The 26,659-nt window shown below is 41.1% G+C and overlaps 1 protein-coding gene and 3 long non-coding RNA genes across 5 annotated transcripts in view; 1 reads left to right on the top strand and 3 right to left on the bottom strand.

The window, feature by feature from the left end:
* Positions 1-231: 231 nt before the first annotated feature.
* LOC147795719 (uncharacterized) lies at positions 232-2,562 on the bottom strand. The gene is made up of 3 exons (XR_015423663.1): positions 2,458-2,562; positions 2,086-2,144; positions 232-1,200 (listed from the first exon to the last, which is right to left on the bottom strand). It is a non-coding gene; the product is annotated as an uncharacterized LOC147795719 (long non-coding RNA).
* A 2,738-nt stretch (positions 2,563-5,300) lies between these two features.
* LOC110989405 (uncharacterized) lies at positions 5,301-7,518 on the bottom strand. Its single transcript, XR_002599606.2, has 3 exons — positions 7,391-7,518; positions 6,983-7,047; positions 5,301-6,235 (listed from the first exon to the last, which is right to left on the bottom strand). It is a non-coding gene; the product is annotated as an uncharacterized LOC110989405 (long non-coding RNA).
* Positions 7,519-13,868: 6,350 nt separating this feature from the next.
* The window catches only part of LOC110989394 (uncharacterized), a 55,856-nt gene continuing 43,065 nt past the window's right edge, over positions 13,869-26,659 (top strand). For both annotated transcript variants that reach the window (XM_087131256.1, XM_087131255.1), the window contains exon 1: positions 13,869-14,639. The gene's annotated coding sequence lies outside the window, so the exon portion shown is untranslated. The remainder of the gene's footprint in view (positions 14,640-26,659) is intronic.
* Positions 16,408-18,280, bottom strand: LOC147795718 (uncharacterized). The gene is made up of 2 exons (XR_015423669.1): positions 18,068-18,280; positions 16,408-17,700 (listed from the first exon to the last, which is right to left on the bottom strand). It is a non-coding gene; the product is annotated as an uncharacterized LOC147795718 (long non-coding RNA).

The raw sequence follows: 26,659 nt of genomic DNA, 5'->3' as shown, positions 1-26,659 counted from the left end.
TACATCTTTTCACTCAGCCACAGACGTCAGCCACCGACGATGCGGCAGTGGGCATCGCAGTCAACAACTGAAAATGGAGTCTCGTCATTATCTTGCTAGTGTTTGTCGTCAGGACCTGAACCAAACGTGTGCCGTCTTGTAGTCATCTTTCGTCTGAGGGTGTGGGTCCGTGAATAACTGTACTAATACAAAGACAACACGTAACTAATTCCAGAAATGGTTCTATCCACCTTTCACTGTGCGTGGGAAATTTATTGGCAAATCAATGTTTCGTATTCCTTGCGACTAGGTGTTACAACTGAAGCTTGCAGTGTTAAATAAACACTGATCCACTCTGGTCTATCTGCTTTGCCACAACATTGTAGTGTTCGACTAACAGGGAGAATACGTACATGTATAATGCGATATTTATGCCTCTCCCCTCCTCTCTCGCCCTCTTCTTAAGACAGAATAAGATTGAATATTCTTCTGCAAGGTGCTATTTACTTTACGGTCAGAATGTAAACTGACAACATATTAAAGAATCTGATCAAGGAATGTATGTGTCCACGAAAATGTATTAACCGCAACCGAAAAACCAACGATTGGACAAAAGTGATCAACAAGTTGCATTCAAGAAATCCCTAAACCCTGTTGTTACTTCGGACATGAAATATTTCATTAAGATGGCAAAGTTTCTTCCCCGATCTTGCTACACGGTTCGTATACCACCACGAAGTTTAATTATTTCGGGTAAACGAGAAAGCCGCTAAAGGAGCTTTTGCACTCGGCGCTCGTATGAGCCTTGCCCTCGTATGTCAATGCCACCTTTTCGTTTTTTTCTAGAATTACCATTGCACTCCCAGACACCTGGTTAGTGACACCGTTGGCCGTGGTGAGGCCGCCAGTAACCCACCCAAAGTCGAACTTGTAGATACTGACGCGGAGTTTATCGATGGAGCTGCCCTTGCAGACAGAAAACATGAACATGTAGGTGCCTGGCTTTTTACACGTAAAGACCCCCGTCCGTGTGTCAAAGTTCTTGTTGATATTCGTCAGAGCATTTTTGAATTGCAGGAACATGGCGTTAGAATGGCTGTATTCGGACGATGCGGTCATCGTCGCGGTGAATGCCACTTTTTTCCCTGCCCCAACGATCTGCAGATTGTAGTCGCCAAGAAGGATTGCCAATAGAAGCAATGCCACAGCGCCAACTTTCATCTTAAAAAGAACACACAGACTTAAACATTGAAAAACAAATAGGTGCTGATTTGTGAAGTCTGCGTTATAATTATCATTAATTTATTCAGGCAAATTCAAAATATACAACACGCAATATGGACACACTAAATTATATCCAAAATATAATATAACAAGAGGATCAATACAGATGGAAAAAGGAGGCACGCAAACAGTCAATCAATATAAAAGACGACGACTGATCAAGCAAGAGACAGACAAGACGAGAAAAAACGAGGACAGTGCAGGACTGCCTTGGAGAAAAACAAGGGTAAAAAATTCACTTTCGCCTAAAGGGCGTGCCACTCCCAGGACTGCGTGTTAGTTAACATGAGGGAATGGAGGAATTGGATGGTTTGCGGAATGGAATAAGCCCAGTATCCCAAGCACATTTAAATTTAATAGCCGAGTCCGTACACAGTTAATTAAGCGGTGTAAGCCGCTACGGAGTTAACGTCAAGCTGAAGTACTGTACAACAATTGCACACAGAAACATATGCATGTAAAGCAAACGAATCCGACGTCAGTTTTTCAAAGTCATAACCACCACTCAGAAATCACAATTAAAAGCCTTCAGGTCAGCCACTTTCATTTTCAAGGCATACGACCAAATCCCACAACATTAGGTACCTCTAGTAATGCTGCTACAGGTTGCTAGAGAAAAGCGAGCCAGGCCCTTTTTTTCAATGTATCACCCAGTTTGGCAACCTCATAGATATTGACAACATGTGCGTGAAGATATTCATTGATTGAGACAATTCCAGATTCTTTTTATAGGCATAGATACTCTGACTTTTAATATTATTAAGTTGGACAACAAATAGTGTTACATGTAATAAAACGTTAATTAAACGTTAGTAAACTCACCTTGACTTGTTTTCTCAAACTCCAAGACGAAATACCGCGGCCCAAAGATTCAGTACAAGCTGCAATAGATGTCAAAGGAACGAGGTCCAAATGTTTACATCCATTAGGGTTTAATGGAAACGGAGGGGAATAAAAAAATCAGGGTTTGAAATTAGCCATTACAATTATGATGTCTTCTACCACTGTGCATTGGTAAGCCACAGTAGGCACATGGAATTGCTGTTAGTGTTGCTCGATATTTTGAATTTTATCTGGCAAGTTACGGTTAGAGAGATTCAAAAGGCTCTGTAGAGGGGCAGAACGTGTCAAGTTTCCGTGAGTTTACGCATAGTACGAGTATTACTTTATTTTCTTAGTTTCTCAGCCTTTTACCTTAATGATGACCCGGCCCTTGCAGTGGTTCGCTTATGCTGTCGACCGACGGTAACAGCGCGCTGCTTGTAGTGGTTGTGAGGAGGGAAGAGGGAAGCTTTTTTTACATCTATTAATTTTCCTGGGCGGTGACGTGGGTACTGACACGATTTACGATTGGTCTCTGCCCGCTGTCACTCACGCACGTCACAAGCTCTCTTTAATTCTAGGGAAATTACGCTGGAATATTGCATTATGTTAGCAAACGATCAATACTGCGAATAGGTGGTGTATCCACTTGTATGGCCTTCTCAGATATAGCTGGAGTTCAGTTTTAGTGCGAGTGCGCCGTCATCTTTTTATGTGAAAATGCATCTACGCATTCGGGGTAGTATTTTATAATTGGAGCTACTCTCGAACGAAACGGGAGGAATTAAAATATTCCAACAGGGAAAATCCGTGTTCATCACGCCAAGTCTGAGAATTTATCTCATGAAAGCGCACTCTTTCAATAAAGAAAACAAACACACCAGAAACAAAGTAAAGGAAAGCCAAATATAATAATAGATGGTTCAATAGAGGCCAAGTATGTCACGTTACATCCAAGCTGAGTCGCATACATTGTCAGAATTTATCTAACCCATCCACCAAGGAAATTAGGCGTGTAGCTGAGCGCACATGTGTGCACACGTTAAAACAATTTACTGGATATATAATGCACGGTAAAATGTTGCAAGTCAAAGTGTGACACTTTTCTACGCCACAAACTGACCCATTTCCAATTCAGTTTAACTCAGAAAAGAATCTAGGTCTCGGATGTCAGGACAGAATCTTATCGGTAAGGATTATGTAGATTATCCGTAGGGATGATTCCTCGAAACTTCACTCGTGCGTACTTATTCTAAACTTACCTAGGCGTCGAGTGTGCGGATATATCTGAACAAAACTACCGAGGACTGCTTGTCTGAAAACTGAACAAATTTCCTTTGAACATTTACAGGATTTTGGAAAAACGCATTTGTTAAGCATGTGTGTGCTGCAAGACGTAATCTTGAAGTAGCTACTTTTGAATTCAGTTGATGACGTCATCATGATGTCGTTTCAATAATTAGGAGCTTAGGATTGGTACACTAAGTATCCTTCTTGTTGACCAATCTTCCTCAGTTTGTAAATTTGCCTAGGCAGCAAAAAGAGGTACGAGTTTGATTATTATTTTCTCTCAGGTTTTCTGGTTTTGTTCAGTTTTTCTTCTTCAGAAAATTTCATTACATCGTTTTTACCATATTCAAATTTAAGTGGAATTTTTAGTGCTCTGTAGAAAGACTTAATAATCGTACCTGTTCCTGTGCTTGCGAGATCGTCGTTTCTTACTATGGTCCCTTTCACCATAAGTAGTAAAAATTAAATTGTTAGTATTCTTGGAGCCAATCTGAAGAACAAAATTAACATTCTCAGAAAATCTGAGAGAAAATGACTATTAAAGTCGCATCTCTTTGAAAACGTCTATTAAGAAATATTAATGACGTCATGCATAATGACGACACAAAGTTTTCAAACAACCCACACATCAACTTTGTCTACCCATGGTCTTCCAAATAGAATTTTAAAAAGCCGTTTTATGAAAACAAATCAAGCATTGCAAAATATTTTTAATTAGTAAATGAAAAAACAAAGTAAATGAAAAATCTTGAGACATAAGTGATGACGTGTCATGACGGTACACCACGTGTCACACCTATTCCGTTTTGATAAGTGTTTGTCTCAAGTTTCAACCCAATCCCTCGCATGGTTCGTAGATACAGGCTTGCGAGGAATTTGCCTTTGCGGTCGTGTCAGGTGATACGTAATAATATCTTAACGTCATGCTTCTAGCAAGTTTAATTGTACCAACTGTGGGGAGAACAGCTTCGTCCAATCATAGAGAAAGGACACACAGGAGTTTGAACTGCCCGGGCTATTACCGCTTTGAAATTCTAGCATGCCTAGGGTCCTTAGCCAGAGCGCAGCGAGTGCTTGCTATGCACCATCTGCTTCACAATCACGAGACCCCTTCGATCGCCGCTGCAATTTTTCGCTGGTAAACCGCATCCTTAAAACTGTGTTAACTGAAGTAAAGGAAATTGAATGTTCATGCATTATTGGTGCTAGGTATGATCTCACCACAACATTGAATTTAGTGCTTGCCCAGTTGCTTGTGTTAGGCCGTGTGCCCTAAATGTTCACGTGCAGTTATTGCCCCTCTGGAAGGCTTTTTTCTAGAGTTGCTGTTAGAATAAATGGTCAAGTTGTTTATGAGATTTGGTGTATTATTTGAATAATTGTTATTATGTCATTTCTACAAAAGAGTATTTTACGAGATCTAATGACCACTCCCTGTGATGAAATAGAACATTTTGTTCCTTTTGAACTTCGCTCTCCGAAAGTGGTCAACATTTTGTCGGCCAGTCTTAGCTAAATTCGTACCAAGTCTTTGAAAACTGAAGTACTGGAAGGAGAACAAAATTACAAACTTTGCATGGATAATAGAAGAGTACAAGAATAAAAAACGTTTATTAACATCAGGGACTTTTTCTATTTCCCAGTCACAGCAAAAATCTTTGTAGGCACAACATTACTGGCATTTGCTCGGATATTACTGGCCCCGTCTGTCCAGCTAAGCAGCAGGCAGTAATCCGGCATTTTGGAATGCTTTCTATTATTCGTTTGACTCTGCGCTGCGGCGACAATCATTGACCACTTTGAAGTGCCAGAGTTGCAACTCCTTCTGTGCCATTCCTCTGCGGTTCAATAGAATGTCTATTGGAAGTTGTTTCCGCTGCTTTCCTCTCCCGTCTTCAAAATAAATATTCCAACCAAAGCCTCCGTTATATTGTTTTTCAAAGTTCAATTTATTTTTGTAAAACCGTAAAGTCAAAGAAATGGTTATCAGGTTAAAGAAATCAGCGATATTATTGAAATCACTATAATCACTTTAAATCCATGCCAAGTATGTCTCCCCAATAAGAGCAAATAAACCGTAACCACAACACCAGTACTGAAGGAATGATAATATTGAATGATTTGGCAAATTTTTCACCACCACGTTACAAGTTTAAAGCAAATCTCTGTGAGCTCTATAGATGTAAATTTCAGATATGAAAGGCGAAATGATACACTTCATGTATACCATCACTACAGCTAGGTAATGCCGAATATTAAATTATGTCTGTTGGGCTCTTAGGCGGAACGGGTGTAACCATGGCAAATCGGTTAAGGCGTAAGTCCAGTGCTTTTTGCTCTTCTTTTTTCAACTTTTTTGATTTATTTCTAAGATTATTATCAGTAAAGGAAGAAGCCGCTAAATGAGGTTTCATGATCATCGCTGCCGTGAGCTCTGCCTTTACAGGTTACATATACCTCCTCGTTTTTGGACAGGGTCACTACCACACTGCCAGACACCTGTTCACTGACCCCTACACCGGTGGAACGACCGCTAGCTACCTGCTCCACCTTGCCCGACTTCCTCTTAGACAGTCCAGCATCAAGAGATGGGGAGGAATTCGACTTGCACACAGAAAAGAAGAACACGTAAGTGCCCTTCTTCGTGCAGGTGAATTTCCCTGTTTGCGCGTTAAAGTTCCCGTTTATATTCGTCACGACCTCCTGGAACTTCAGAATCCTGGCATCGGCGTGGGCGGTGCCTGACGGTGCAGTCATAGTAGCGGTGAAAGCTGGTTTTGGACCAGCTGCGACGCCTCGGAGATTGTAGTCGCCAAGAAGAATTGCCATTAGAAGGATATAAACAGCTCCAATTTTCATCCTGAATAGAAAACAAAGACTGACATAGTGAGTTGAGAAAAACAATCATGTGCCGATTTGGGAAGACTCCCTCTGCCGCTGTGAGTTTAGGACAGGGACTAGAGAGGAAAAATCTGCCTCTTTCGGGTGTGTGAGGGGAGGCGAACGAGCCATTAAAAAATTGGCTATTGGGTTGGTAAAGATTCTCTGGGAGCGTAGGCCTCTGACAACCCTCTCCACCATAACCCCCTCCAACGTTTTTCGAAAGTCTCGCGTTGGGGAGCTTTTGGAGGTATCTTTATTTATGTATTCATCTCTTCAAATGTTGTTCCACACGGGGGCTAGGGTCCCATTGGGATTGCCAAGACAGATTCAACGAGATTAGCCTCACATATCGATTTTTTTTCTCCAAGAAATGAACAGAAGACATGCATCACTATACCAGGCAAGATATGGGACGGAGGGGTACCCCCTTTACATGTCAAATCCCTATACACACTTTAGGCTATTGTTACCTAACACATCCCCCCTAGAAGTCTGTAAAAAATTCCTGAGATTCCGATCAAACAATGACCAACATAAAGGTGGGGGGGTTCTCTCAAATGCATGTGGTAATTAAGAATGTCACACACGTACATGACACTGACCGGTCAAGGTGCGCCAAGTTGAATGCCTGTATCGGTTGTTATGTTTATGCAGTTGAATATTCATTTATAATTGGAATATGTCTGCAAATGAATTTGATAGCAATGTACACTAGTAAACTCACCTCAACGTGTAGTTGTAATCTTCTCTTCAAAGAAGAAATACCAGTGCTCCAAAGTTCAGTGTAGGCTGAAGGTAATTTCAAGGAAAACAACACGATTGTCTACTCCGGTAAAGGGTTTCAGAAGAAGAACAAACATTCAGGATTTTAATTTAGCGTCATTTTATTGTTGGCGTATTCCGTCAGTGTGTATTGTGGGACTCCATTGTTACTTACCAACTGCCTCAAAAGTGTTAACGCAGTGTCTAAACCTGCTATAATGGTTTTTAGAGAAACGCTTATATTGACATTATCTAGCATGTTACGATTAAACGGAAGGAGCTTTGCAGAAGAGTATTATCAGTTAAGGTTTCCTGAAGTCACACATTAATAGTATGAGAGTTATTGCACTTGTTTTTTTCCAGTATTTACCTGGATGGTGATGTGCTTACAGTCAGTTCTCGTGTTGTCGACCAACGCTGACAGTGTGCTGGTATTGGTTGTGCGGGGGGAAGCGGTGGTGCGTTTGGTTTTTTCTCCGTCTCTTTTCTTTTTTTTTTACTCGTTTGTCGGTTTCCAGGGCCATGGTGGGGAATCTGCGGACGGTTATGATTGGCCGCTGCGCGCTGTCAATCACAAGCGTCACCGACTCTCTGAATTCAGTGGAGGTTATGCTGGTAGGCCTATATTGTTTTGTTATCCAACAAGTGCTCTGGCATATTGCCAGGTTCCGCAGTAGCCGCTCAGGAAATCTACAAAAAGCCAGTTCATAATTATCGCATGTAAGTTGCACTGGGAAGTAGGGCAGGGGTCATTTGTACATAAAACGAGTCGCGTCGCCGTCCGTCCTGAGTGGGCGCCCTTCTGTGACATTCGTTTGTGTAGTGAAAGTTAAGTGCGCGCGGTTCAGCTAGTTTCGCATCTGTCCGCGTCTGTTGTCCATAGTTGTTTGGTTACAAACCATCATTTTGGGGTCTGGGATAATGGAACACATGCGTAATTAAAAGCGTGCAACCGATTTGACAGAGTTGCCAGTGCAGTGCAGTGTAAAAAAATTGTCATGAAGGATTGACTTGCTCACAGTTAGTCTTCCCCTCGTGACGTGTGCCAATCATCATTGGACAACAAATTGAGAGTGAGGATAACACCATAAAACCCGTTCATACACATTTAGACATAGTCCATGCTTCATTAATAATCACATTTTTAAATCTTTAGGGCCAAATATAGAATGCTTGGATTATATTCAGTACACTAAAAGTTTGTTCATCATTTTTTAATCACTGGGCAGGTGAAAAATGAAACTGCGTTAAGAAATATGCAAAGTTGACTGGTGTCCTGTCCATTTTTTATACACAAGTTCATAGGTAGGCCTACATGTACAGTACATTCTGCGCACATGCACGCATCACATTACTTAAGTCATTTTCCCACGCATGCTCACCCCCTCCACTTAGTTTGTGCGCATGCGCTACAATTCGGCAATGTCTTGGTCACTTTCTGTTGCTTGTTAAAATGGCGACGCCAGCCAGCAAACTTCAATACCAAATCCATCTTTGGAGATTTTCCGTATTGTGTAAACATTTGCTGAATTTATACCAGAGAAATATAATCAGGCTTCTACGGAAGCCAACGGAAGCCCGTTAGGGCCACGTGTCTTTCTCTTTCACGGCGGTGTGTTTCTCTTTCGTTGTTGCCAGTAACTCGCGGCCGCCACTTAGTTATGCGCCGTGTCACCGTGATGTCTTTGTTGTAACACCACTGTTACATACACACAGGGGAAGCCTCGAAATGCAGCTGATCGAACGCTGCAGGGTATTCGCCATGGCTTTCCTGGAAAAAAGTCAAGTCCCCGCCATGTTCCATCATGTCCATGCACAAACAGTCCATCCGTGACGTCTTACACTCGATCAACCTCCAAAGACCTGCTCGCCAGCTGGGGTAGTGGTGGCTGACACCAGAGAAGGCACGAAGATCACGTGATAGCTAAACGAACGCTCTGTGTAACTTTGACTTGCATGTGAAAGCTAATCGAGCGCACCCTATTTGGGATGTTTAAATTAGCCCTTTAGTCAGTGCGTTTACGGGCGACGCAGATTTGAGTGCATAACGTGCATGCAGGAGAATACAGGGGCGCGAGTGTGTAGCTTTTGAAATACGCGTGCGATTGACTTTACATTGATGTGCATGTATATTTACTCTGAATGGCCAGTCAGCGTCATTTTAAAATTCTACACGACCAGGGGCTAGTGAAGTAACGCTCATGCATCCCATGGAATCGAGGTCAGGATCCGTGATTTCTATTTATTATAGAGATCAGTGGTTGGGATCTTCCGTAACGTCTGCATTTACACGTCTGCGTTTATGGGTGCAGTCCACTAATCCAAGCCCCATTGAAAACAGTGTAACGTCAGCACTAACATCCTTGAGATTTCAGAAACTCAAATGAAGTTATTGTCTCGTCCCTAATCTTTCAATTTCTTATCATTTTTTGTGGGTTAACAAATTACATTTTTAATTATTCCCACAAAACAATCCCCCACGAAAAAAGATTTTTCAGAAGTCCGATTGCAGCCATTTTTCAAGTGGCAACCCTAAACTTTCTCGGCACTTACGACCATTTTTCAACAATAGTTTTTAGCCATTCTGCTCTCACATGAAAGCTCAAAGACCGAAGGAGTTTATCCTGGCAACGATTTACACAATCTCACCATTTGGGGGGCCAAACAATCTCCTTTTCAAAAGATACTGTGGGGGCACTTTTAATGCTAATGAGCTGGCTAGAAATTCTCACTTGAATTAGTGGTCTGCACCCTCATGCTTTGAATATGATTTGGCTTCGCGCCCTCTTGTGTCCTCTTATTACTGTGAGTTGAGAATCCTCGATTTGGCGGATTTGCCAACACATTTGCACGTGGGGAATTAGCCAAATAGGTAGCAGCCAATCGAATTGCATAATTTTAAAGATAGGTTTGTACTATTCATAATAAAAAAAAATTGACATCTCTTTTTTTGCATTGATAGAATTCATTCATTATTCGTTGGCATAGTAGGAATAATTCGTGTATTTAAACTTCAAAAAAGAAAACTTTTTCATTTGTATTGTGTGCGTAATCTGAATTTTGAAATTTCTTCAAAGAACCGGATTTTTTTTATCGTTCCTTTTTCAATATAATGAGCAAGTCTAAAATCTGACTACTTTGATTGGTCGAAATTCTGTGAACATTATGCATGATCATGTTGTTCATATGCAGTTACTAACAACTACATATCATGGTGGGGTTCTGATTGGCTGATCATCAAGTTGTGGACATTACGACACAGACTGTATAGTGACCCACGTTGTACAATCTGTGACGTTGACGCCGGTATCACAAAAAGGCTATCAAATGAGGGCGCCTTAAAAGAAGTGTTGCGAACGGCCGAGCGCGACCTGTGACCCTGTGTACAGGGAAGGGGTGGCTGACTTGGGAAGAGCAATGTAATTGCGACTTAATTGAGGTCTACTATCGTGGAAAACGTCAACCACACAAGAACACCTATTTTGGAAATGTTGGAAATCCAGAGGCCCGAATCTGAGCTCTAATTTCACTGATTATCAGAACCCATGTACGGTCCGTTCTGGGGTACACAGTCTGCAGACGTGGATGCTCAACCTGTATCCTGTTTCCCAAACGAGAGTTGTCACTGATAAGTAAGCATGTCACCACTATATCAAAGCTCAATTACATTTGGCCAGAACGGTGTATTAATTACGATATCAAACTGCTGTGACTCCGGGATTCTTTTAAGAGAGAGAACTGTACCGTCCAAAGAAATTAGACCTTTAGTCTGGTCCCACTATTGTAACTCAAATACTTTTATTTACACTTTTAATTATGTGGAGTAGGTTTTTTTTTATTACAATCGTCTGATTCGTTCGAATCTGAATTGAAATCAGAAGAATTTCATTCAACAGTCTAATACATTAAAAGAACGAACATACAAAACTATTACTTTGGGGGGGGTAAATTGGCCAGTGATTAGAAAATCTAAGTCTCTGTCTGGATTCCTGCATCTTTTTGACTTTGCCTCAACTTCCGGATTTTGTCGGGTGCTTGATGTAACCTTGTACCTTGTCTTGGGCAGCCCCCGTTATCTGGTTACAAGGCAATGTCCTCGGCAGTGGTGGGTCTGAGCCCTTACGTCTTACTGTCTCTGGCTCACCCCAGTAGATGGGTGGAAAGTGGAGGAGTTAGGGCCATCTAAATAATAAGTGATAACACACATAATCAAAAACCAGTTTTCAACCCACCCATCGAACCTTCTAAACGTTTACCCAAAACAAATTGTACAGCATTACGTAAATTCTACGTCACTTCTTGGTGAAATTCGGCCAATCAATCTGTAGACATTATTTTGAAGCTAGTCGATACGTGACATAGAAAAGAACTGACATTTATATGTATTTTACAAAGCGGTTATCGGACTCTATCATAGCTTGAAGTGGTTACAGGTTGAGTGCTGCTGTACAGAGGGTACAACCTCGGCTGGAGAATTTCGGCACTGTAAAATTCTGCTGAGCTGATTAAAGTCGGCGATCATCAAATGACCACAAGGAACTTGCAGACTCAGCTGAACCCTGGTCGCAGTCAGTATTCACCTCAACCTTTCCAAAATTCTCTCACTCACATTCTCCCTGACCGTTTCCTGTCGATTCGACTGCCACCCTCATTTTTTTCTTTTTCCTCCACGAAAACCCAAAGGCGCATTTTATACCGATAACCATGGCCCGGACAATACCGAAATTATATAACTCAACCTCCTTTGACAATACTGGACGATGTGGAGCGTAAACTATGATCTCGACATCCAGAACTCCGATTAGTTGTGACGCGTCTACGCGGGATAAACGATGATTGGGTAAAACTTTGTCACGTCATTCGCGGAGAGTACACTACCGGTATACAATACAATGTAAACGTACAGCAAATCCAGCTGTGTTCGCTGGAACGCGAACGCTGGAACGAGAATGTGACAAAGCACTACACAGTTGAACAAGAAATCATATGGCACCGTCTTCGATTGTGGACGGCAAGCCTGAGAAGACTACAAAAACTTAAGTTATATTGAATTATTTTTTACCAAACAGAAGTACGTTCTCAGGACACAAGATACACTTGGCTGTTAACTCTATCTGCCTGACCGCCCGCCCGCCCGTCGATCGGTCTGTGCAGTGTGTTCAGTCATGCATGACAGGAGGGATACCATCAAGGTATCATTACAAAGAATACTGCTTCTTCTTTTCGGAGATTCTTATACATAATAACCATATCTCATGGTTTGGGCATATTGACCCCTTTCCTCAGGGTTTGGTTTTTTCTGGGACACCCTGTATACCACAAGCTACAGTCAGTCATGGCATCGACCATAGGGCGTTCCTGAGTGCCTGGACAGTGCATTGGCGAATCGATCTGGAGACCAATTTTGGTCCTGAAAATGCATTTTTCCCATGGCTTCGAGCAGTGATAGAGGTTTGCAAATTTACCTTCAAGTTGTGTTTCCTCTTCAGCAATGCAACGCCGAGAATTTGTCGAATGAACACCGCATCATCGTGCAGTGACCACAGTCACTGCGCGACCAAAACGTACGTAGGCCTACCGGCACGTGTGCACATGCACGATTGACTGGACTGTTCGCTCTTTACACGTAGCCACCTATGTCGGTCGGTAGATAGAAAAGGACACGTAGGCATATTGTGCTCGGGACGCACAAAGTACGTACTATACACTGAGCATAATATGCCTATGACGCATGTCGTTCAATGTGTCCTCCTTTTCCGTCTGCCGTCTAGCCCCCCCCCCACACTTTCAGGCCCATTTGTCAATGGGATTTTCTCAGCTGTGCCCTCAGATTAGATGGGGGCCAAAGAAGCCAAAGAGTGACCTGGGTCATGTTTTCCACCATCCTACACTGGCCAAATTAACTCCTTTATGCTCCCAGCCTGACGGAAAATGAATGCCATCTGATTGTATTATGATTATTAAAAATGTCGCGCCACTTTGAGGTGTGCTTTGAGAGCCGTAGTCACGTGACCAGCCCAGCCCCCCCCCTACAGTCTAGTCCCTAGCCAAAGAGGTCTGGTATCCAGACAACACCTCATTGATCTTCATTATAAATCAGTGGGGCCCCAGCAGGGAGGTCAGACAGAGATCAAAGAGGTAGACTGGCAGACCCCTATCAGAAAAAGTGGGGGTGTACCCCCAAAAATAAATCCCCAAAGACACTAATAATAAATCCTTATATTTCAAAATTATTTTTTAAAAATACAACTTTCACAGGTGTCCAGGCTGGACAGAAGAATGATGTTCAACATGTCCTCTTTCATTTTCCTTTCAATTTTTAATGGGTTGATGGATGAATTTTTGACAAATTCTCACCCAAAGCAGACCACGCCTAAAACGAAGGAAATTTCACTTCCCATTTTGAAAATGCATCCCTCTGAAAAAGTGCTAAATAGTGCCACTTTCGGGTCGATTAGTACTGCATCCAAATTGCGATCTTTGGAAAAAAAATACAATTTCCCATTTCTCGAAAATGGCAGCATTCCTGGCGGTAAGATTCACAGATTGTCCGACTATCTTAAACTTTTAAATTTCAAGATTATTCGACAGTCCCGTTTTTGAGACCTAGCAAATCCATACACAGTCTTTAAGAAAATTATTTTTGACTTCAAGCAGAAAGTTAATGACATGGGTAATGCCGTCATGCCAACCGAGCAACTCTACGATTCTGTTATTAAATTTTGGTGTGACTTCAACGCCTGTTTGTTTTCCCCGTTAACGACTGAAAAGAAATTGCGCCCTCCGACCAAATTGCAATATCAATTACGCCCAGCCTTCCGGATCGACCAAAGTTCAGAGTGGGCCAATCAATAGATCACGCATGGACATAGCGCGGGCATCATCTCTTAACACTGCACATTGTGCCATTGCGGGATTTTCCAAGCTGCACCGACAAATTGTACAACATACGGGCACTCCTCTTGTTGTCTTGGATGTTGTATTAGGGTTCTGGTACTTGAAAAAACGCATTATGCTTTTGATTTTGCCGCAGCCTTCACTGCCCGATTCATGAAATTGTTGAAATCAGAGGGCTTCGGCTTTTCATCATCATACTTGACACAAATGCGACACAATTCAGCTTCAACACGATAGAGGTTGACTAGACTGTCCATGTTGCAGGGCGTCTTTTCAGCCATCGAGGGATTCAGTAATTAAAGCATTGTGTTGGTTTCTTTGAAGTAGCGTCATTCAAAAGGGCGTATACTAGGAATGCGGCCGTCTACAAGTAACACTATCTTTTAGAATTTTGATTTTTTAAAAGTGTTTTTGCACTCCTTCAAATCGTCTCACAGTTCACATCTCGAGTTCAGGGCAGTGACGGCGGGTGCTTCTCAGTAGTTTTTCATCCCCCATCATAATGCGTATACAAGAGAAAACTCATATGACAATTTGAAAATAGTCGCCTTTGTGTCTTCGTCAGCGGCATCGGACAACTTGAAGACGCAAATGCATTGGATTTTGTGGTTGAGACTGAGGAAGAAATGATAGACTGAAATTGTTTTGCGCCGAATTTTGCCAGTACAAGAAAGCTTAGCAGCCTTCTGGCCGAGTCCCTTCCTGTTCTGGTGAACTCTGAGGTAGGATTTACATTCTTTAATTACACTGAAATTGTGTTTATTATCTCACTTTCCCATAAATTTAAGTGAAAAATGTGTAATGCCAAATGCACTTTACAAGTAACGCATACCAATGAATAAAATTGAAGAGCCTAGGGGGTAGAATTTGACGTTTCTTCCTATATCTCCGTAATGAATTTTTTCTCGAGCTAGGCCTTTTGAGTTTTTAAAGTAACATTTTGCGATCATTTTGAAACCCATTTAGTAAAAAATCAGACAAACAAATCTCTCGCTCCCCCATTTTCCCCCGCCGTGTTCACTGCAAGCGTGTGGCACTTGTGTCGTAACCGTTAACTTCAAATGAGGGTAATAAAACCGTACGCCTTATTAAATTGAAACTTCACACTTATACTGAGAAGTATTATTTGTTTGTTTACATGCATGTATGATTTTTTAAAAAATCAGACATGGAACAGCCGAGCTTTAAGGAGGCTTAATCCGGTCCCCTGGCTGTGATATGTTCCACAATAACCCAGCTTCTGTTAAATTCAATTTCATGTGAATATTTTGGATGACTCATGACAGTAAGTATGGAGCATCATTGTTGTTGGGGTATTGCAAATTCGACGATAAGTTGTACTACATAAATTGGTCGTATTCTGGGCATAGCTAGGCCGTTTGCAATGCATGGGATACAGCCAGTAAACTGACGAATTATTTTATGTTTTTAATTTTTCCTGGTTTTTTATTTTTATTTATACTGTTTCCACCTTCCTCAATCATCATTCTGTTGGCGTGCCAGATATCTCGACATATTTGTGTATGTATGGAGCGTAAAAAGTAGACATCCCCATTTTCTCATTTTTCTGCTAGTAGATTTTCGGGGTTTTGGACTTTGCGTATAGCATTTTCAAAAAACGAAAATTTCTACTAGCAGAAATTTGCATTTTACTTTACCAATTTTCGTGGCGCGTCAAAAGTGGACAACTAAAATCTTCAAATTCCCACTGACAAAATTACTGTCATGCTCCTGAAGTGGACAACTCCATCTTCTCATTTTGTGCTGGTAGATTTTCGGGTTTTTTGAAGTTGCACCATTCCTTAAAAAAACAAGTTTTTTGCTAGCAGAAATTGGGATTTTACTTTGACGACGACGGGGTGGTCCAAAAGTGGACAAGTTGAAAACTGAAACGACCAAAGTGCTCGCTACGCTCAGAATGGAACGGACTTGAAAGAGTGGCAGTCTACATTAAAGGTAGAGGGTCAATGGTCTGACGGATGGCGTCGCAGTTCGGACAAAAATGTGGTCGATACCCATTGAGAAACTTGCAAATACGAAAGGGGCCGTCCAAAGCCTGACAGTCCTTTATGGTATATTGCAAACTTACGACTTCCCAGCGCGCCGTGTAATTAGAATGACGTTGGCGGCTTTCCGTAGGGAGCTTCTATTTCAAATAAATGAGCGCTTGGTGATATGTCCCCTAAACGATGCCAGCTGTGATATATCATTGTATCTATGTCCAATAGTATAATTAAATTTGCTGTGGAACGATACTAGGTTGGAATTGAAAAAGCCATGTCAAGAGAAGGAGCTGAGTGCTGTTTAATGAAGTGAACCAAGATTTTCAAAAAGGGGAAAATAGAGAAAGTAAAATGGGAAACAATAAAATGTAACTTGAACTTGCTGAATTACATCCCAAAAATTCCAAAACACGTATTCAGCCGATAATTCCAATTACAAAAAGGATAGCCACGACAAAAATAAATCTTTCAGCCAGTACACCAGTCGGTCACTGATATGACACCAAAGATTTAATTTAATATTTATCGTTCAAATCTTTGTTCGAGTCATCAAATACAAGTAGGCAGTTATAGTGGAGGCCTGGATCATTACTATTAAGACAAATGATTCAAAGTGACAATGTGAAGAGATATTAACGCAATGAAAATACGAACTTGCAAGTAAGGCCCAGAGCAGTCATCATATGCATATACTGTAAAATACATGGATGGTGGATTGAATAACAAATCTTAAATCTGAAGATCAAAAAATTGGTTGTTCACTTTTGCCACTCCCAGTAACTTCCACCATAATCAATCCATAAATTTTATCAATTTTGGACATATTATTTTCAAAACTTTCTTTTAGAATAATACTCCCCTCTAAACTCCCATAAAATTCACATCCTTGACGTAAAAAAAGGACTGATCTTTTCCACAAAATCGGCTATATAGAGATGGAAATACAAGTTGCATGAAAAAGGCCAATTACAGCAAGAGAATGTCCAAATGACACATGATGCCCGTCAATGGACGGCGGGTCAATACAATGGGCTGGCTCCGCAAGTTTGCGGTACTACTACCATCGTTGTTCAGCACCTGGTACGGTACTAACATCCCACCAGGTGCTAAACTCCTCCGCAGAGAGTGGGTCACATTGAACTGCCTCCGCACCGGAGTCGGCCGTCTCAGCGCGAATATGCATCGTCGCGCTGGGGACCTCGGCCTTCAGCAGCTTGTCCGTATGGCACACCTGAACAGACTTCACATCACATCCTGTTCGAGTGCACAAATTCAAGCTGATCTCAACAATCCAAGCCAAGAGACCATTGACAGGCTGCGGCAACTTCGTCACGTGGTATAGCAGCAAATATCTCATACGAAAGAAGAAGATGTTTGTAAAACCCACAAATATACTCATTCGTAGCGGCGCAGCCAGCTTGATTCATATGATTCAAAATTTATCCATGACTTTCTGGTTCAGTCCTTTGCGAAAAGGGGAGCCCCCTTAATTAAGTCTGATACTTGATATCAAGAGACGGGAGATAGCTATAAAATCATGCCACTTGGTCACAGAAATTCCGAACCCGGGCGGCTGTATAGTGGTTTTGTATATTGAAAAACTGTCGCAACAACTTTATTACTTTCAGTTACAGTATAACCAGCACGGAGGAGAGGATTATTCACTAAGTCGCCAAATTTGTCCGACAGTGTGCCTAAAGACATCCAGTCCTATAGGTTCAACCTGGTAACTATTCCTTTGTACACGCTTGAAGGCTGGAATCGTGATGACCACAGGACTCTGAAATCGAAGGACATAAATCAACGCAAGCAAAGTTATTATTAAAAAGGAAGTGCATTGGAAAGAAAATGCAGCAGAGATGATTCATGAGGGAAAGGACACGTCAAAAATTAACATTAAGCACATTGCAGTAAGTCTATTTTCTTGTTTAAAGCATTAATAAAACTGTTATTTTAAAGAATTCGGAATAATTTTAAAACAAATGATCAGGATTTTAAAACATGCTTATTGCGATATAGGCATATCTATACAAAATATTAGGCGTGGACTAGAAATAAAGTGGTTTTTTTACTGTGGAAAACATTAAAAGAAACATACCATAAGAAAAGTTAAAGTTGATGCTAGTCTTCATGACTATCATACTCACAGTAGTTGAAATTGAGATCTTGGAATTTTAAATTGAAAGCCTGTTGACTAATCCAACGAAACGGGTAACTGTGGTGATACCACATTCGCAAAAATTGTCAAACTTGACGACCATCGTGCACTTGGCAAGTCATAACACCCCTGTTGGTCGAATGGGCATGAAACGCACGAATCACCAGACCACGTGCAGTATCGACTTTCACCCCTGCTGCTTAATCAGTCGAATTGGAAACTGCTCGTTAGTCACTATTCTCACGCGAACACTGCAAAATCGATTGTTGTTTGCAAATAAGATCGAGAATTCAAGTACGTTTTGCTATTGAACAATGTTTTAATTAAAGGGCCCGTGAAATGTGTTTTTTATTGGTTTTAATGGAAGATAATGTTTAAAAAGATTTCCTGTCGGTAAAAAATATCGCCTCAATTATATAGTATGAAAAAAAGTTATAAAGAGTTTTTGCGAAGGGGCTCCACCCCAAGGGAAGCACTTTATTAGCATAGACAATTTGCATAATTGTGACGTACGTTTGGGAACCTACATCGGCCAGCGGCGCCGGCGCTAGTACTGTGTGTATGTATACCACTGCAGTAAACTGTGATTTCGAGATCACCAAAAGTTTGCTACGGTACTGGTCATGTGTGGATAATTAACCAGGTGCGTTGCTGCAGCACGTATGTTCATACCCCTCACTTGGTGTGTGCGCATGCGCAATGAATCCCACTACAGCGCCAAAAGCCAGTAAAATGGATCCTGACTCTGGCAGGTGGACCCCAAAAGTATTCTATCAACATCAAACTCAGATAAAGTTGTTTGCCCCTCATTTCCATACCGATTAGAATTTAATCACTCAAAGTCCCTTTTGCTAACTTGCACACTATAAAAAAATCCATTTTCTGCCAAATTTGTGTCCGTATTTGTCACGTGCCACCAAAGTAACAGAGTCAGAAGGTGGAAGGGAATCCAACATTTTAGAGTGGATTTTTTTTCAGTTTTGCCGGGTTTTCTCTGACATTTCTCTACTTGTAAGCGGTGAGTTATTTTATGAACACTCTACTGCGAAGCAAACCGTATGGACGGGAACTGAAATTTTTGTTTGTGCCTTTTGGTCGAGCATTTTGACGTGATTGTACGTATTCGTGCAGTGCAGTAGGTCAACTCGTACCCAAACGCACTCGTATCCAGGTTTGTGTACGTTTGCAGCATGCCCAAAATCCGGACATCTCCGTTTTCACCACTGCCAAACTATAAGTGGGGAAATTTGAATACGCATGAAAATGAACGGCATTAAGACAAATCGCTCTCGATCTTGAAAAAATGAGCTGATAGATACAAACAAGTTTTCAGTCTTCCAGACAGTATCACAGATGATCGGAGGGAAATTCGACAAAAGTGTGAAAACACGGAAAATGTCGAAAATGGGTCCCAATGAAAAACGAAATGAATTTCAAAAACAGTTTTCTTCCTAGAAGTAATAACCGTTTTTGTTCATGGGAATTACTAGTCTTTCATGAGGCGTCAAAGTAATTTGAAGGTAAACTCGGCAAAATTGTGAAAATGAGACACAAAGTCAGATAAAAAAATGACAGGAAAACATCTAGAAGTACACGTGTGTGCGGAGAAACCGGGTGTCATTAACCCTGGAATGTTATTCTGTTGGATTGTGCACATCAGGGAGCGTATACTCAATTACCCTCCTTTTCCAGCTGGTTCAAGATATCAAATTAAATTTACATCGAATTAAAGACGGTGCTATTTGTTAGATGCTTCGACTACAGGGATGTTTCCCAGATGGCTTACTTCTCTACAGCGAAATGCCCTTAATATTTCTTCCCGATGGAAGTGCAACCAACAAAGGACCAAGTCGTTGTCAAGCAGAATCATGTTTGATTTACACAGAGCGGTACAGACATATTCATTATACTATCCATTAAGCATGCTCGTGTATCCAGCCTTGTCCGGCGTCTGGCTTGCCAATATTAACTCAGAAATGAATTGTTCCCTAAAATGTCATCCTTGTATGTGCCCCGCTGACTCCCCAAATGGCAAGCGTTGAAAATAATGTTGGGTTGTGGTCTTCACCATTTGACACAAAATGTGTTCTAAACTCCACACCGCACCTCAAAATCAAGAGCTTTGGAAACAATTCAGAAGTGCCACTTGTAATCCAATGTATGCCATCAAACCTTAATAATGACATTTTGGCTTGACAGTAAGCATTGATAACCGATAGTAAAAATACTTTACTTGGTAGTAAGTATTGACAATTTGTATTACAATACCTAATGCCTCGTTACGGCTTTAGTGGATGTACTTTTAATAATTAGTCGGCCACAATATAATTACACAGACAAATTTGTTCAGTTTAAGAGTTTCAACCCTTTTCTCATACACGAAAAAAGAATTAGAACAACTGTTTTCAGAAAAAAATATTTGGGGGGATATAGCTACTAAAAGAATACGTTTTCGGAAGGCATTACGTTTCCATGTTTCGTACTACATAAGGATTTCGAGCCCAAGAACAACTGAAAAGAATTGGACAGGGAAGACAAAATACCGTTTTCGCACTATTTTTCTCTTTTCTATAAGTTGTTAATATCAACTTTTTTTCATATAAAACTCATCATTTTATTGAAGCTCAAGATACATGTTGGATGTTATTTTTTATTCTTATTGAAATACAGTTTTCGAGCTTGATATATATACCATTATCAAGCTAAACCTAAAGTTACCACACTGTACAATTTGCCCCTATCTCTCTTAAAAATTAACCTGAGCCAAATGACACTCTCGTATAAACTGAACCACTGTAAACATTCTTTTCCTGACTGTAGTCAATGTATGTTCATATTGCGCTATTTCGTTTGGCCCGTTGACAGCTGCATTATATATGAAGTGATTACTTTCGGAACAGTCATTATCATCACTAACTGAATGAGCGGTCGGCACTTACTCTAAGCCATTTCCTTCTCTCAGCTCTTTCTGTTTTGTGTTTTGTAACCCTATCTAATAGTTGGTAATTTGCGCAGGTGTTTTCCAGCAAAAGCAAACTATGAAGTCTGAAGTGTGGTCTGTATAGACAGACTTTTTCAAAATGAAAGTAAACAGTCGTATCGATTGGGCTGATTGGAATTTATACAGTGAATACCATATTAACGCTATTTGACGTTACAGGTACATTACAAAAAGGTTTTCACATTTTTAACTCTGTAAACGTTTCGTGTGTTTATTTCACTGTCTGCATCAGGTATTCTACCGCATCTAAACAAAATGATACTAAACGTTTAAGTTTACCATGTGAGAAAAAGAATGAATCATGTGGAATAATGTGAAACTAACAGTGCAGTAAATAATTCATTTGGTGTATATCAAATCTTGGATGCAGTAAAATCTTGCACAATATTGCCAATTCCAAATTCAAGTTACATCATGCCTCCCTCTCTGTTCCCGCCCTACACGGTGCCATTCTAATAAATAGTGAGCAGTTACAAAAGGGGGAACGTTTTCATAGTAGTGTAATAGGGGAACACTGACAACTGATTGCAGCACGTATACCAAACTTCCAACCGCGGCACGGCAGCAATCCGATTAAAAACAAAAAATTTTACTCGGCCTTTCTCAGCGTAAGAGTCCAATTTCTTCAATACGTTCAATATCGTAACCCTTTGAACCACTTGATTCATATCGAGGTTTCTTTTCTTTCCTTTTTTTTTTACAATTAATGCAGTTAACTCCTTTTATGTGCACCCAAAGAATGCGTTCCCCGTATATTTATTCACAAATCTTGTCGTTTTCTCTTCCTTTGAAAACTCTACCTTCATGCGCGCAAATACAGTTCCGGAGCCAGAGATTCACATGCCATAGAAACAGGTTTCAAATGAAACCACGATAAAATTGTTTGTCGGTTGGTTTAACTGAATTCCTAGCCAACCCTTTTCCAAGGTTCCCAGGGAATTTGGAATGAACGAAGAGGCTATTTGGTTTGAATGAACTTATTTATCAAGAGATTGCTCAAATAAGGACGAAATCACTCCAACCTGGATCTGCACTCGCTCAGTGGGTTGGCTTCAGCTATGATCGATGACTCTGTTTATTGCTTTGGTTCCTTGGTGGCAATACTTATCTTTGCTTGTTTTCCCGGCGTTGTTCAGTCTCGGTCACTAAGCTGATCCAATAAGCTGGCTGATTTCTCACGTACGTTTTTATACCGTACTCAAGGAGGGGAATGCGATTCCGACCCTGGGCTAATGGATTTTTTGACACATTTAATGACTCTGTAAGATTTTTAATGTTACAGCTCATTTACACAGATGAGCAATACCGGAATTAAGATACGGAAGATAGTATGCATCGCAGTCGTTGACATTTACACAAAAGCGGAAACCACTCGGCATGTCTAGTTATTACCACTAATTGACCAAAACGCACTGAGTGCAGTACCTTCGAAATTTCACTCAAGTTTGAAAATAAAGCGGTTCATCGCCCTAAGGGCCGATTTGCCGCTTTCTGTGTGAATAGTCCTATCGGATGCCACTATGTTCTATTTTTCTTCAGTATTTATCCTTATCGCTTGCAGCGCAAACTGGCTGAGACGACGGCATTTTTTCGTGTACAGTCCATCCTGGTTCAAATGGGTTAAAAGCTCTCCCCAAAGTCTCGTAAATATCTTTTTCAAAGTAGCGAAGCTGCATTTCATCCAACCCCTTTAGAGTAAAACCGAAGTGTTAATTTAACACCATACATACAGAATGGTCTGCTGTTGACTTTGATGGCTGTAATTTCATTCATGTCCACTCATCGTTTTCATTCTGCCTAAGTTGTATTCACTCGGACTACGTGTTTGTGGGTGAGAACTGGCCATAGAACATCTAGAGAGTTACAGTCGTTTTACAGCATCTTGGAAAATGCGTTTGGAATCCCCCTTAGCACGACAGAGTCCAGGATATCCATTTCTCTTTCCCACTCTTATTAACGGCGCCATCAATAATTCTCTTATCAGTTATCCCCGGTACTCCTAGGGCCTAACAAGGTCCCCGCAAGATCCAACAATCACGGGAAATGTTCTTGTTAAAAAGCCATTTCGTTGAAGTGGCAAATAGATTGCCCAAGCAATTTAGGGCAGAGTCATTTAATCATCTCCATGAAAACACGTGAACCGGCTGGCAATTCACTTCCTTTTTAAAGTGAATTACCACCCTAAGGCAACTTCCTTCAATCATTTGCGCCGTCGCGGTGTTAAACATCAACCTGTTGACAACGGTAAGTTTATTTGCATTCCTCGTCAACGTTTGGTAATGCACCTTTCAAAGTATTTGATATTGATTTCACATTTCAATTGGATACCTTTCAATTTAAATATTCTTTCCTTTCTCAGACAAGAGTTTAAATCAGAATTTTGTTAAAAAGCCCGGCAAAATTTTCCTCAGCCAGGCTCTTCCAACATGTACAGTTTCAAGACTCAGTTTCATAATTGGAAATTCAAAAGCACAACAGCATAATGAGGCTACAAAGCGCTTATGGTATCCGTGTTCTGGAGCCTCATCCATTTAAACTGAGTTCATATTAGCATTTCCCTCCCGTATTAATAATTACTTGTGACTGGGCAAAGTATCCGATAAGCCACGTCGTGGTTTCATAATTTTCCCCAAGAGCGCACCATCTGTTGCTGTCAGGGGTCTCTCGATGCGACTAAGCGCTGAGAGGGAGAATCACTTTTAACCGGGCCAAGTTGTCTAATAGGAACCGCTAGTACTGTGCCAAAGGCCCACAAAAATTCGGGGGCCCCACGACAAGTTTGAGAGCCTCAGTCACAACCGTAGTACACACCTGCATCCAGGTTTTAGCACCTGAATTCTGAGAAAGCGTCATGATTACACGTACATGTACCATTTTTGTAGCTTATTCCAGGTTTGTAGCTTATTTCAGTAAGGCCACAGAGGTTGATTTCCTATAGGCCTCCGAACACTTCATTAAACCTGACTGTAAGCATGAGATTAAGTTGCTTTTTTTCGGAATGTGGCACAAATCGTCATCGACATGGGCGTAAAAGCCTGGGAATAGGGGGATACATGTACATCTCGCAACTTTTTGAGGTGGGGAATGGGCTATTGAATCATCCCCTCCGCACACTTTTTGTTGTGAGCAAAAAATTGTGAAGAATTTTTCAGACTTCCTCTCTAAAAGGAAAAAACATTTTAACAGCTTTAAATATGCCATTCTGAATACATATTACAGAGGTACATCAATATCGTGGACAATGACCTCTATATGGTGTCCACACCCCCCCCCCGCTTTTCAAATTTTCATGGCCGGGCAAGTCATCCCCCAATTATCCTTATGGATGGAGAGCGCGCTAAAAGTGCCGCCCTTTACCAGCTGTCAATTTTTCGTGAAAACGAAAATAACTCGGTTCTCTAAAATGCACGAGATCACTCTGCGTCCGACTGCGTTGGTGTTGGTAATAAAATATAGAGCCTGAAAGTATAAAAAGGTCACGCAGCAAGCTTCGGAACCCTCGCGCGGTCCGCCTATGGGGATTTTACACGGGTCCGTCCTATCACGTTCGATAACTTTTGGAAGAACGATTTCTAATTGAAACCGTCCCAAGAAACACTCATGTCGGAATTATTCTTTGACCTCCTCCGATAATTTTTGGAAAAGTCACCTGAAGTTGGGTATAAACGAATTTCATTAACAACCTTTCACTTCCGGCAATATATTCCTAGGTCGATTTCTTGCAGGTTTGTTTTCTCTCCGTGTTTACGTGAAAACGAAATTGTACAACGTTGCAAAGATTTACCTACCTGTACTTGATGGGTCTGAGATTCAGTCGAGTTGACCTGACAGTTCTGTCAGCAAAGGTTAGATAAAATATAGGTTTTCCTGGCCAATTTCGGAAAATGTGTAAATGAATTAGTAATAGCAGCAGTCGTCTTCGAGCGGAATAGAATGAACATTCAAATCCCTGTTTGTATTTAACAAATAACAATTCTACTTGAAGAAGGGTGCATTCAGTCGTACACAGTCTGCGTTCAATTTCCTGATATTTCATTATTTTACTTGTATGTTGACATTCATTATTGCATGATATTGAATGCACATCTACGATCCTGCATTCATCTTCATTTGTACTTAATCTATTTCGGAATATGTGTAGGTGGTTTCGCGCAAAGTGTTATTTAACGTATGACCGGTTAAGAATTAGAATTCGTTTGTGTGCCAACATAAGTTACATTCTTAGAAGTGTTACAGTCAGGATTTGGATTCCAGAATCACTACGTCATGCCGGCCGGTGGGGATTATTAGCTTGACCCTCTGGAGCCTGAACCTTAATCCCCCTGGGCTGTCATCCTAATCTTTCTAGGCCAAGCCCTGTAAAATGTTTGTGTTATAAGACTCTTTGTATAATGAGTGAACAGGGAATGTGCTTAGACACTATAAATTGGGTACCCCTCCCACATTTGAAGCAAAATATGGACGGAAAGAACCCCCCCCCCCGCCTTTGTGTTGGCCATTGTTTGATCGGAATCTCAGAAATTCTTTACAGACTTCTAAGGGGATGTGTTAGGTAACAATAGTCTAGAGGGTGTATAGGGATTGGACAGGTAGGAGGGTACCCCTCCGTCCCATATCTTGCCTGGTATAACCTCCCATGCCGCGTTCCCTGTTGACCATACCACCACGGGCAGGCGAGGCGATCAACGAGCCAGCTATTACCAATGTCCACGTCAAGCTACTTTAATGGACCCACTGGGCGTAGCTGTTTCTCCCAAGCTTCGAATCATCGTGCTGGCTCTCAAGGCTACCGCCCCATTGCCCTGAACTGTACCTGCACGGGTATGACATCGAACTGGGGGCATACTTCAATGTCAAGCCAAGTAGCACGGCATCGCCCTCGGGACCAGCGGTCAGTCAAGTTCCCCTCGTTGGACGTGGACCACACCTCGCAGCAGTCCTTGCCCAGCGGTCAACAGAGCAACCTGGCCTTCTTCGTTTTCTTATGTTCACCGGGCAATTTTTTTGTATGTATATCGGCTGACAGTTCATTTATTATAATTGTATAGATTTGTATTATATTTATTTACTTGTTCATCTCCCCATGTTGATTGACGTTGATTTGTAATTAAAATTAAACGCACTTTCAGTTCTTCTAATTCACGCTTCACTGCCTTGATAATTGCTAGCATGTTGAAAATGTTCTGTTTATTTGTTGGTTCTTTCCTCTTAAATTTTTTGCTGCCGTATGCGACGGATTGGGTTTGTTAGTTAGTCTTTCAACAAGTAACAGAGGTTAAATGTTTGAATATTCATGATTAAAATAAACCATTCATGTTGTCGTTGGAAAAGACCAACTATTGTAAGAAACCTAAAAACACCTGCGCTGAGGGAACCTTCTTTCTTGTACTGCGTTTCAATCATATTAATCTATAAATCAGTAACAGGACATTTATTGTCAAAGTGGTGTCATGACTTGTTTAACCTTGTATTCCAATCAAATTGAACGTATATTTTGCGATTTTAAATTACAAGCAAATGAAAATGAATACTCACTTCCAAAGGGTCACGGTAAAAGACAAATTTTCAGTGAATAGGAAT

The sequence above is a fragment of the Acanthaster planci genome, linkage group LG21, assembly GCF_054643075.1.
Source record: "Acanthaster planci isolate LZ-2023a linkage group LG21, COTS_SCS, whole genome shotgun sequence".
NCBI lineage: Eukaryota > Metazoa > Echinodermata > Asteroidea > Valvatida > Acanthasteridae > Acanthaster > Acanthaster planci.
Note: the sequence above shows the minus strand (reverse complement) of the source record. Positions and strands in the feature narration are given on the sequence as shown.